This window comes from Leuresthes tenuis, unplaced genomic scaffold (genome assembly GCF_036924035.1).
Source record: "Leuresthes tenuis unplaced genomic scaffold, fLeuTen1.0.hap1 SCAF_56, whole genome shotgun sequence".
NCBI lineage: Eukaryota > Metazoa > Chordata > Actinopteri > Atheriniformes > Atherinopsidae > Leuresthes > Leuresthes tenuis.
Window position 1 is genome coordinate 124,733 of NW_027325410.1, and position 11,585 is coordinate 136,317.

The following is an 11,585-nucleotide window of genomic DNA, read 5'->3' on the forward strand; positions in this document are numbered from 1 at the left end:
TTTTGGCAAACTATGGCCTTCTTGCAGCCAAAAACCTCTGATCTCGCTTTTGATGATGTAAGGTTGGGCATTCAGACCTTGCTTCACCTGCTTTTCACCAAATATAGTCGGACATTCACACCTTCTTGCAGCCGAACACTTCCGCTCCACCTTTTAGTTTTCTATGGGGCATTCACACCTTTTTTTTCACCGCATTTTATAAAAACACCACAGGAACACCGTATTGAGGCTTTGTTCTGACCGCTCATTCGGTGTCGCGTTTCTTTCAAGCAATTCTCCTGGTTAGCCCGCACTCGGCTTGCTCCCAGAGCCGTGTTAAAGTCTACTTCGCATTCACTCTCTTTTCTCAGCAGACTAAAAGAAAGTTTCATCTTGGGCTCCCTGAAACTTCCATCCTGCACCGCTGTTTGCTTTTTCACAAGAGCAGAGGAGAGCGCACCGTTCCCAGGGGCACTACAGTACCGGGTCGATGCTTGGAGTGAACGGAGCAAGCTCCTTTTTCAACTCCTATTGATACAAATCCATTTAATATGTAGTCCTCGTATAGAGGACACATCAGACATTAAACTGATAGGAACAGATACTACACTTGATCTTAGCCAAAAGGCCGAGAAGCGATAATTGTCCACTGGTTCACGTCCGAGGGCCCTTCCTGGCACAATGCGCACTTGTAGCGGTGTTCTTTTTATGGCCATAGTGTCACTTTGCACCTCGGCCCACCCGCTGCACTGAGCACTCTTCAGCCCTTTTAAATGGTATAACTTTACACTACCGCACGCTTCAGCGAGCACCATTCAAGCAACAACTTTGCACTCCAGCTTCGAACATTGGCACAGTCACAACAAGTAAGGCGACTCTACTCAGAGAAGTCACTCTGCACAGTAATAAGATTTCTTTTGCACAGACAGAAAGGGCTTCATCCGCAAAGGTAAAGGCTGCCAAAAATAGAAACAACTCATTAGTGCTGCTCAACGTTGTACTTTGCAGTAAAAGAAAGAACAAATCTAAAGATTCAGGAATCCGAGAATAAGCTTACTTCCATGAGTTCTTCACGATTTCGGATTTTGCTATAAAATGAATTCCTTCACTCAAACTAAATTAAAACTGCTAAACCGCTAATCTGTTACATGCAAGGCAGATGTCAAATTCACCGAAATAGGATCTAAGGGTATTTGGCCAATCGAGCTGTAGCAGCTTCGGTAAAAGAGTATAAGTTGAAGAGTTTGTGAATAAAGGTGTGCGCACACATAGTGAGTTGTAGGAAAATAGGCAGGGAGCAATGCCGGCTGGGGTATAGGTTCTTGTATGTTGTCTGACTGTTTGATTTGAATGTGTTGTGTAAGTGTCCTGTTGAATGTTACATGTTTGGGCTTTGACACGCTTCACTGTGGTTGTTAACTGTGTGGTGTGTCCTGAAATGTTATATGTTTGGGCTGTGTGACATGCTTAATGCTTTTCAGTAGCAACCCACTTATTCATATATAGCAACTGACAACATAAGAAGTCCGGACATACTTTGATAGTAGTTGTAGAAGTATCCTTATTGATAATAGATAAACTAATTCATAGTGATAGAACAGTAGATGAACAGGTGCCTGCACATGTCTCATGAAAATAAAATGGGTGTATGATTGCTGACGGCAGAGCAATACTGCCAAACTTATGAGTTCTTGTGGCAAACTTGATTCAGTGTCTTGACGTGTATACGCTGTTTCGCTGACTTGTCACAAGAAACAAAGTGTGTTTGATAAGATCCGACCATTTTATTACGGGAGGATCAGTATGTATGGATTCTGATGTGACTGATAAACTCATTCGTATCTTAAGCATAATCTAATACGTGAGACAACGCCCTGGCACACAATCAAAAAAAAAAAAAGAGAGAGCGGTTTTGTGTCCCCACAGTCCATAATGTAGAAAAGAGAGAAAAAAGCCTTTCTGATTTGTTGTGTGTGCTCACAGTGCAGAGTGTAGAGAAAAGAGAGAAAAGAAAGCCGTTTTGGTGTCACGGGTGTTGTGACTTACACACACACATTTCTGAATTGAGAAAGGAAATTATTTTAGAGGAAGCACTAGAGTTTAGATCCCACATTTGTTGATAGGCATTCATTTAATTTTTCTTTTAATCAGTTTTAAAGTGAATACTAACTGAGAAATGAAAAAGGTGAAGAGTTTAGAAGCTTGGTTCAAGAGCAAAACTTGGTTTATGATCAGCTGAGTCTCTAAACAGAACAGCAAAGGGCTTCATCGAACATTTAAAAAAGATTCAGATTGTTAGAATATCCAGAATTTATAGGAATGGTGGTGATTACTCTTATTTTCTAGAATGGAAATAACTGCACCATGTCTGTTTTATGAATTTAAGGGGCTAAAAAGTTTTGTTCTCGTTTTTCTATGATTAACCGAATGTATGTGAGAGTCCAAACAGACAGAAGGGTTACGGCCGAGCGCTGGACCTTCCAAAAAAGATGAGACAGGCTGGACCCGTGCCATACTAGTTAAGGCCTGCCTGTGGATAACAGGTTCTTTAAACTCTCACACACACAAACTCACACACGTTCGCACACATACACCCATACACACACACATTCTTGAACTTGCTGCAAGATTAAACCTTTGCATTAACTGACTCCAGCAACTCTGAGTCTCATTGAGAGACTTTTCTCAACAATTGGGTCCTCAAACCAGATCTCAACGTTTTTTCCGCTGTCCAGGGTCGGAGCTGAAACCGTGCACAGTACTCCTAATGAAAGACCCCCTGCTGAATTGCGGTAATTAGGGGCCAGTGTCCACTGAAAGGGGGAAAAAGGGACGAGATCGTACTTTTGAATCAATGGCCAGAAGCCATTGGCAGTGCAGGCATCAACAATAATGGTGTTATTTCACCCATTAACACTTAAGGTACCTCATGCAGTGGCTGTGATATGGTTACTTAACAAAATATCTTTACCAGACATCTCTCCTACATAACAGTTCTTCTTTCACAGCCACACCTTGTTGTCGAGAGATGTGCTACACTTAATCCATCCACACTGCTACCTACCCCACAGATGGAAAGCCAGAAATAACCATCAGTGTTTTACCCAGGCCAGACTTAACTGATATACGTTATGAAAATGCAGAAATAACTATATTTATTCAACAGATCAAGGAAAAAAACCCTGATGGCACAAATGCTACAGGATTTGCAGTAGTAACAGAAACTGAAGTTTTCTTAAAACAACCACTACCAAAAAATTACTCTGTTCAAGCAGTCGAATTGGTAGCTTTAACTGAAGCTTGTAAATTAAATAACAAAAAGGTTGTTAACGTTTACACTGACAGTCAGTATGCCTTCTCAACTGTACATGTGTTAACACAGCATTGGAAAAACAGGTATGTTGACATCCACAGCTAAATGTATAAACTACAAATATTTTAGCATTATTAGATGTTATTCAATTGCCATCTACAATAGACTCGTATGAATGACCGGAAGGAAAACCATACTGCCAAAGAATTTGTTTAAATATGCTGCAGTATTGAGCCACGGACCATGTCATGTCTCAACAGGAGGGATGGAAGCAATAATGAACCAGGTTTTTACAGCATATGGTTTTACTAATTATTAAAAACATTTTTTTAGAATAAATAAATGAATAAAGTTTTGTCTAGCAGGTCAAATATGTGCAAAATACATTCCACAGGGCAATCTAAGACCAAAACGAAGATAATTCCCTAAGCCAGTGTATCTTTTTCAACATATTTGTTTGGATTTCATTATTTCATTATTTTGTAGATTTCATTGAACTAAATTAATGTTAAGGGAAACGATTCTGCTCAGTGACAACAGAGGTTTTTACCAAATGGTCTGAAATATTTCCATGTGCACAAGCAGATGCACTCTCAGTAGCAAAATCACGCGTAAAATAACTCATTTCTAGATTTGAAATTCCTGAAAAGATCTTCAGTGATAATTTGACACACTTTGTAAACAATGTCATCTCACTGATGGCAAAGAACTTAAAATAGACCTTAGAAACCACTGTGATATAGAAGGTTTCGCTAACACATTGGAATTGTTTTACTATTTACATATGCATGTGCAGTGAAGAATTGCTTGCTGCTGATAAATGCAAAGAAGAACAGCTTACACATAAATGCTCACATATAGGCTGCTGAATGCAATGAAGACCTGCTTATCCAGTAAAGTTCAATGTCAATGTGTAATATTCAATTAGGATTTGCAAAACAGTGAAGTTAAACAATGAATGGGTCCATAGTCGGTATGAGAAGACTACAGGAATATTTACCTGGGTGTACGTTCAAACAGAGATGAGAAAATTGCGATAAATTATTGTTTGTTTGTTTGTTAGTATGTATATGAATGTTATGTGTATAAACTGTGTTGAGTTGTAGTTACTCAGTAGTGTCTCAGTGAAACAACCGACGGGGGAAGCCTTGCGGTGACAACAAAAGCAGTGTTTTACTGATCAGTCAAGTTGCTCCAGTGTACTCCATACAAACTGGTTGGCTACTGAAGGGATAGAAAATGGGGAATACTTGTTTTAAAGCAAACAAGGAATTAGATGGGAAAAATACATGTTTTAACGGGACCCAGACAATATTAAATACTCAGACAGATGGGAGAAGAAGTGTAGTTTTGTAGGAAATCACAAAATTATTACATAAAATGAGTGAAATCAATTGAAGAATGCCTTTCTGAAGAGCTGTTTACCACAGATGAGCAGCTTTGCGACCAAGCACATTGTAGATCGCTTTACTGCCAAAATGATCTAGTTTAATGGATTGGTTTAGACATGCATAACAGCATTTTAAGAACAAAGAGAGAAACAAAAAGGGACAACGCTTCATGGTGGAAGGTGATGTATAAATAACTGTGTATATGATGAAGGAGAGACCATTTGAGCAGCACAGCCATTTCGCAGCACAGGGGCAGCAGTCCAAGTTAAAGGATCTCCCATGTGGTATCACCTGTCACACTGTGTCAAGGCATCAAAAGAAGAAAAAATCACCAAACTCAAGGACAAAGAGACGAAGACTCCGGTGAACGAAGAGAGAGGACTTACAAACCAGAAATACAAAAGGATGCTCGATATCAAGATCCAGAAGAAGAGGCTAACAATGCCACGAACACTTACGATGCTGGGAATGATGCCAGCAATGAACAGAGAAGAAGATTCAGTGTCATCAATCTGCAACACGTGCCTCTAATGAGGGGGTGAATATAGAATCCTCAACGATTACAACGTCTCTGGGAACTGTGACAACAACAAGGTTTAAACCATTTTGATATATATTGTAACCTATTGGCTAAGGAATAGTGCTGAAAATGAGGTAAATCTAATCCACCACTGTCCTTGGTCTTCTGTAGGGTTTTTAAACTAATACGTGGTGGTTTGTTTTTCCACAGAAATTTGGAGATGCATGAATCTAGTGACTTAAACCAAGTAGCAGATGGTTTTATGGGGATCATTGAGAACAAATAGTTAACTTTTGGTAGTATCATCATTTTAATGGTTGTAACTCTCCCCATAAGTGATATAGGTAAGGACTTCCAACGAGAGAGATCGTCCTCTACTCTCTTTACTAATTGCACATAATCCATCTGTACTTATCAGTTTAATATGTGATATGTCTATGCAAGGACTACATATTAAATGGATTTTTATCAATAGGAGTTGAAAAAGGAGCTTGCTCCGTTCACTCCAAGCATCGACCCGGTGCTGCAGTGCCGCTGGGAACGGTGCGCTCTCCTCTGCTGTTGTGAAAAAGCTAACAGCGGTGCAGGATGGAAGTTTCTTTTAGTCTGCTGAGAAAAGAGAGTGAATGCGAAGTAGACTTTAACACGGCTCTGGGAGCGAGCCGAGTGCGGGCTAACCAGGAGAAATGCTTGAAAGAAACGCGACACCGAATGAGCGGTAAGAACAAAGCCTCAATACGGTGTTCCTGTGGTGTTTTTATAAAATGCGGTGAAAATAAAGGTGTGAATGCCCCATAGAAAACTTAAAGGTGGAGCGGAAGTGTTCGGCTGCAAGAAGGTGTGAATGTCCGACTATATTTGGTGAAAAGCAGGTGAAGCAAGGTCTGAATGCCCAACCTTACATCATCAAAAGCGAGATCAGAGGTTTTTGGCTGCAAGAAGGCCATAGTTTGCCAAAAGCGGGTAAGGTGCGAATGACCGACTAAATATCAACAAAAGTGGGGGCGGAGGTCTTCGGATGCAAGTGGGTGTGAATATCCCACCATACAAGTATGGTGGAGAGGAAGCTGTGAATGGCCGACCATAGTTTGCAAAAAGCAGGTGAGAAAAGGTGCGAATGTCCAACCATACATGATCGAAACAGGGTGTTTGGCTGCGACAAGGTGTGAATGTCCACCCATAATTAATAAAAAGCGGGCAACAAGTAGGTTCGAATGCCATACCATACATCATCAAAAGCAGGAGTGGATGTGTTCGGCTACAAGAAGGTTTGAATGTCCGAGCATAGTTTGTAAAAAGCGGGTAAGAAAAGGTTCGAATGCCCGAACATACACCATCAAAAGAGGGAGCGGAGGTGTTCCGCTGTAAGACGGTGTGAATGTCCGACCATAGTTGGTAAAAAGTGGGTATGAAAAGGTGCGAATGCCCAAATTCGGCTGCAAAAAACTGTGTTCGGCTGCAAAAAGGTGTGAATGTTCGACTAAAGTTTGTAAAAAGCGGGTAAGACAAGTGGCGAATGCCTGACAATGTATGATCAAAAGCGGGAGCGGAGGTGTTCAGCTGCAAGAAGGTCTAAATGTCCATAATTAATTGCTAGAAAACATGAAAGAAAATTTTCGAAAATCAATCCGCACATGATCATAAGTGGGAGAGGAGGTGTTCAGCTGCAAGAAGGTGTGAATATCCTACCATAATTGCTGAAAAATGTGTTAGAAACGGTAAGAATCCCGGACCATACCTCATCAAAAGCTAGAGAGGTGGTGTTCGGCTACAAGTAGGTGTGAATGTCTGACTAAAGTTCAAATATATTAACAAAAGCGGGAGGAGAGGTCTTCGGATGAGTGGTTGAGAATTTCCAACCATAATCTATAAAATGCGGTGAAAAAAAAGGTGTGATAGAAACCTAAAAGGTGGAGCGGAAGTGTTCGGCTGCAAGAAGGTGTGAATGTCCATCTATAGTTGGTGAAAAGCAGGAAAAGCAAGGTCTGAATGCCCAATCTTACATCATCAAAAGCGAGATCAGAGGTGTTTGGCGGCAAGAAAACGGGTAAGGTGTGAATGACCGACTAAATATCAACAAAAGTGGGGGCGGAGATCTTCGGATGCAAGTGGGTGTGAATATCCCACCATACAAGTATGGTGGAGAGGAAGCTGTGAATGGCCGACCATAGTTTGCAAAAAGCGGGTGAGAAAAGGTGCGAATGTCCAACCATACATGATCAAAACAGGGAGCGGAGGTGTTTGGCTGTGACAAGGTGTGAATGTCCACCCATAATTAATGAAAAGCGGGCAACAAGTAGGTTCGAATGCCCAACCATACATCAACAAAAGCAGGAGTGGATGTGTTTGGCTACAAGAAGGTTTGAATGTCCGAGCATAGTTTGTAAAAAGCGGGTAAGAAAAGGTGCGAATGCCCGACAAAGTATGATCAAAAGAGGGAGTGGAGGTTTTCGGCTACAAGGTTTGAATGTACGACCATAGTTTGTAAAAAGCGGGTAAGAAAAGGTGCGAATGCCCGAACATACACCATCAAAAGAGGGAGCGGAGGTGTTACACTTGAAAGACGGTGTGAATGTCCGACCATAGTTGGTAAAAAGTGGGTAAGAAAAGGTTCGAATGCCCGAATATATACCATCAAAAGCGGAAGCGGAGGTGTTCGGCTGCAAGAAGGTGTGAACGTCCGACCAAAGTTTGTAAAAAGCAGTTAAGAAAAGGTTCGAATATCCAACCAAACATAATCAAAAGTGGGTACAGAGCTGTTCGACTGCAAGTAGGTGTGAATATCCACCCATAATTCCTGAAAAATGGGTAAGAAAAGGTGCGAATGCCCAACCATACATCATCAAAAGAAGAAGTGGATGTGTTCTGCTACAAGAAGGTTTGAATGTCCGACCATAGTTTGTAAAAAGTGGGTAAGAAAAAGTTCGAATGCCCGAACATACACCATCAAAAGAGGGAGCGGAGGTGTTCCGCTGTAAGATGCTGCGAATGTCCGACCATAGTTGGTAAAAAGCGGGTAAGAAAAGGTTAAAAAACCGGACTGTACACAATCAATAGCGGGAGCGGAGTTGTTCGGCTACAAGAAGGTGTGAAAGTCCGACCATGGTTTGTAAAAAGCGGGTAAGACAAGGTGCGAATGCCCGACAATGTATGATCAAAAGAGGGAGCGGAGTGTTTCGGCTGCAAGGTCTGAATTTCCAACCATAATTTGTAAACACCGTTGAAGAAAAGGCTCGAAAGCCCGACTATACACCATCAAAAGCGGGAGCGGAGGTGTTCAGCTGCAAGAAGGTCTGAATGTCCACCAATAATTACTGAAAAATGGGTAAGAAAAGGTGTGAATGCCCAACTATACATCATCACAAGCAGAAGTGGATGTGTTCGGCCACAAGAAGGTTTGAATGTCCGACCATAGTTTGTAAAAGGCGGGTAAGAAAAGGTTCGAATGCCCGAACATACACAATCAAAAGAGGGAGCGGAGGTGTTTCACTGCAAGAAGGTGTGAATGTCCGAGCATAGTTTGTAAAAAGTGGGTAAGAAAAGGTTCGAATGCCAGAACATACACCATCAAAAGAGGGAGCGGAGGTGTTCCGCTGTAAGAAGGTGTGAATGTCCGACCATAGTTGGTAAAAAGCGGGTAAGAAAAGGCTAAAATACCCAACTCTACACAATCAATAGCAGGAGCGGAGTTGTTCGGCTAAAAGAAGGTATGAAAGTCCGACCATGGTTTGTAAAAAGCGGGTAAGAAAAGGTTTGAATGCCAAAATATACACCATCAAAAGCGGAAGCCGAGGTGTTCGGCTGCAAGTAGGTGTGAATGTCAGATCATAATTTGTAAAAAGCTGATGAGAAAGGTGTGAATGACCAACAATAATTGCTGAAAAATGTGTTAGAAAAGGTAAGAATGCCGGACCATTCATCATCAAAAGCGGGAGAAGAGGTGTTCGGCTGCAAGAAGCTGTGAATGTCCAGCCATAATAACTCAAAAACGGGTAAGAAAAGGTAGTATTGCCAGACCATAAATGATCAAAACAGGGAGCGGAGGTGTTCCGCTGTAAGAAGGTGTGAATGTCCCACCATAATTGGTAAAAAGCGGGTAAGAAAAGGTTAAAATACCCGACTGTACACAATCAATAGCGGGAGCGGAGTTGTTTGGCTACTAAAAGGTGTGAAAGTCCGACCATGGTTTGTAAAAAGCGGGTAAGAAAAGTTGCGAATGCCGGACAATGTATGATCAAAAGAGGGAACGGAGGTTTTCGGCTGCAAGAAGGTCTAAATGTCCAACCATAATTTGTAAAAACCGGGGAAGAAAAGGCTCGGAAGCCCGACTATACACCATCAAAAGCGGGAGCGGAGGTGTTCAGCTGCAAGAAGGTCTGAATGTCCATCAATAATTGCTAGAAAACATGAAAAAAAATGTTCGAATATCCAACCGCACATGATCATAAGTGGGAGAGGAGGTGTTCAGCTGCAAGAAGGTGTGAATGTCCACCCATAATTCCTCAAAAATGGGTAAAAAAAAAGGTGCGAATGCCCAACCATACATCATCAAAAGCAGGACTGGATGTGTTCGGCTACAAGAAGGTTTGAATGTCCGAGCATAGTTTGTAAAAAGCGGGTAAGAAAAGGTTCGAATGCCCGAACATACACCATCAAAAGAGGGAGCGGAGGTGTTCCGCTGTAAGACGGTGTGAATGTCCGACCATAGTTGGTAAAAAGTGGGTATGAAAAGGTGCGAATGCCCAAATTCGGCTGCAAAAAACTGTGTTCGGCTGCAAAAAGGTGTGAATGTTCGACTAAAGTTTGTAAAAAGCGGGTAAGACAAGTGGCGAATGCCTGACAATGTATGATCAAAAGCGGGAGCGGAGGTGTTCAGCTGCAAGAAGGTCTAAATGTCCATAATTAATTGCTAGAAAACATGAAAGAAAATTTTCGAAAATCAATCCGCACATGATCATAAGTGGGAGAGGAGGTGTTCAGCTGCAAGAAGGTGTGAATATCCTACCATAATTGCTGAAAAATGTGTTAGAAACGGTAAGAATCCCGGACCATACCTCATCAAAAGCTAGAGAGGTGGTGTTCGGCTACAAGTAGGTGTGAATGTCTGACTAAAGTTCAAATATATTAACAAAAGCGGGAGGAGAGGTCTTCGGATGAGTGGTTGAGAATTTCCAACCATAATCTATAAAATGCGGTGAAAAAAAAGGTGTGATAGAAACCTAAAAGGTGGAGCGGAAGTGTTCGGCTGCAAGAAGGTGTGAATGTCCATCTATAGTTGGTGAAAAGCAGGAAAAGCAAGGTCTGAATGCCCAATCTTACATCATCAAAAGCGAGATCAGAGGTGTTTGGCGGCAAGAAAACGGGTAAGGTGTGAATGACCGACTAAATATCAACAAAAGTGGGGGCGGAGATCTTCGGATGCAAGTGGGTGTGAATATCCCACCATACAAGTATGGTGGAGAGGAAGCTGTGAATGGCCGACCATAGTTTGCAAAAAGCGGGTGAGAAAAGGTGCGAATGTCCAACCATACATGATCAAAACAGGGAGCGGAGGTGTTTGGCTGCGACAAGGTGTGAATGTCCACCCATAATTAATGAAAAGCGGGCAACAAGTAGGTTCGAATGCCCAACCATACATCAACAAAAGCAGGAGTGGATGTGTTTGGCTACAAGAAGGTTTGAATGTCCGAGCATAGTTTGTAAAAAGCGGGTAAGAAAAGGTGCGAATGCCCGACAAAGTATGATCAAAAGAGGGAGTGGAGGTTTTCGGCTACAAGGTTTGAATGTACGACCATAGTTTGTAAAAAGCGGGTAAGAAAAGGTGCGAATGCCCGAACATACACCATCAAAAGAGGGAGCGGAGGTGTTACACTTGAAAGACGGTGTGAATGTCCGACCATAGTTGGTAAAAAGTGGGTAAGAAAAGGTTCGAATGCCCGAATATATACCATCAAAAGCGGAAGCGGAGGTGTTCGGCTGCAAGAAGGTGTGAACGTCCGACCAAAGTTTGTAAAAAGCAGTTAAGAAAAGGTTCGAATATCCAACCAAACATAATCAAAAGTGGGTACAGAGCTGTTCGACTGCAAGTAGGTGTGAATATCCACCCATAATTCCTGAAAAATGGGTAAGAAAAGGTGCGAATGCCCAACCATACATCATCAAAAGAAGAAGTGGATGTGTTCTGCTACAAGAAGGTTTGAATGTCCGACCATAGTTTGTAAAAAGTGGGTAAGAAAAAGTTCGAATGCCCGAACATACACCATCAAAAGAGGGAGCGGAGGTGTTCCGCTGTAAGATGCTGCGAATGTCCGACCATAGTTGGTAAAAAGCGGGTAAGAAAAGGTTAAAAAACCGGACTGTACACAATCAATAGCGGGAGCGG

General features: G+C 42.0%; 1 non-coding gene and 1 pseudogene across 1 annotated transcript; one reads left to right on the forward strand and one right to left on the reverse strand.

Moving 5' to 3' along the window:
- Nucleotides 1-428: 428 nt before the first annotated feature.
- Nucleotides 429-619, reverse strand: LOC140285742 (U2 spliceosomal RNA). Its single transcript, XR_011910717.1, has one exon. It is a non-coding gene; the product is annotated as a U2 spliceosomal RNA (small nuclear RNA).
- A 4,961-nt stretch (nucleotides 620-5,580) lies between these two features.
- Nucleotides 5,581-5,757, forward strand: LOC140285764 (U2 spliceosomal RNA; annotated as a pseudogene).
- Nucleotides 5,758-11,585: the final 5,828 nt, after the last annotated feature.